Raw genomic sequence first — 1,768 nt, 5'->3', positions numbered from 1 at the left:
TGCTTGGTAAGTTTATAGTAGGTTTATTTGTGTACATTCTCCCTATATCTCAAACTGATCATGAAGAATGTTGTGGGTTTGTCACTATTTTTTGTCATCTAAATTTTCCCTTACATAACAATGTCTGGCCAAAATCTCACACATGCTATTTCCTAAAAATTGGTTCATTTATTTATCACAGCAGTGTGAAACTGGCTGCAATAGTGTCTGATCATTGAGGACTGTGTTGGTTAAATAAAACTAATGTGTATAATGTATATGTTTTGACTGAAGTGTGTCATTTTGCAAACAATCTAGGAATTATGCAAATTGAGGGTGGTGTTTGATAATTGTGATTATATTTTGAAAAAAAGAACCCGGTTTTCAAAATTGCGTGTAAACAATTGAACAAAACTGTAAACTACCTTTTTGATGACGCAAGCGACCAGAACAACAGCGAAGAGAACCAGCAGGACCCGACCACCAGGCTAAGCGATCAGAAGCAGACCTCCTCCTGCAGAACACATCAGACATTATCAGGAGACACTGGTGAGATTACATAGACTAGAAATCTAGACCACCCTAGTGGCAGCTAATGTAATCTGCAGCCAGGGTCAGTCTACCAACTCTCCGTTGGCTTGCGAGCTGGAAAAACCAAACTCTAGTCGGACCAATCACATCGAGTATAGAGCCGGTGGGCGGGGCTTATGGCTGCTGCTGGTGGTGGTGAACAGAGGTCTTCTGGAAGACTTGGAGTTCAGCTCTTCTTTGAGAGAAGGCACTGAAGTCCTTCTTAAAAAAAGGAAGATGTGTTCACAGTTTAAAGATGAATCTATCAGCTAGCGTTGCTCTGATTGGTTGTAGCGCTATCCTATTGCGTGCAGAGGGAATTTGAAAGACAACTGTTGATCCCGCCCCTCTGATTGAGCCCTGACCAATGGGGAGTTCCCAGACCCAACATCTGGATGTGGGTCTGGCTGGTCAGGCTAGTGATTACAGTCAGAGGGAACCACTTTAACCTTGAATCATCTAACGTCATGTTGCTCTGTAACAATCTGACATGTTAGCTTCAGCTGCTTTATAAGAGGAGAATATGTCAGATGTTCACAGACTGTTCTGCTGCAAAACAAGCCGACAAATAGACCAATCACTGCAGGTCTAAAGATTTACTGCTTAACGTTTTGATATTCATGAACATCTGTTACATCTAAGCCAAATTAACTGTTACACAGCAACAAAGGTGCATGATCACAGAAGACTTGTATCATGTGGACACACCGACAGTGTTGTTGTCATTACTTAGAATTCCTGGGGGCGAGACAGAAACTACGCACGACTACAGCTTTAAGGTGGTTTTAGATTCAGTTTGTAGTTTTCTATAGACAGACTTGTTGAGTTTGATCTGGTGCGAAAATGTTTTCAGATAAACCGATCAAAACTAACCTTCCACTCCACATGCAGCTGTAATGGCTCTGAGAGGAGGGAGGTTCTTCTTCTTCAAACCACAGATGTAGTTCCCAGAATCCTTTGCAGTCAGATATTGAGATGGAGGGCAGGGGGCCAGACTCTGAGAGGGCGGAGCTATCTGAACCAGCTGACCTCCAGTTGGTGGATAGAGCAGATTGTCAGTGCAGTTCAGTGTGACTTCTTCTCCCTCTTTTAAACCTCCGTCATCTCTGAGCTTCCTATCTTCATCTTAGCACCATCTGGAAATACATTTACAGTGTTAGTTTTTAATACATTATATTAGATTATGACTTGTTGGAACTGATGATCCCTGTTCCTCATG

Source organism: Perca flavescens, chromosome 6 (genome assembly GCF_004354835.1).
Source record: "Perca flavescens isolate YP-PL-M2 chromosome 6, PFLA_1.0, whole genome shotgun sequence".
Taxonomy (NCBI): Eukaryota; Metazoa; Chordata; class Actinopteri; order Perciformes; family Percidae; genus Perca; species Perca flavescens.
This window is presented reverse-complemented; position numbering follows the sequence as displayed.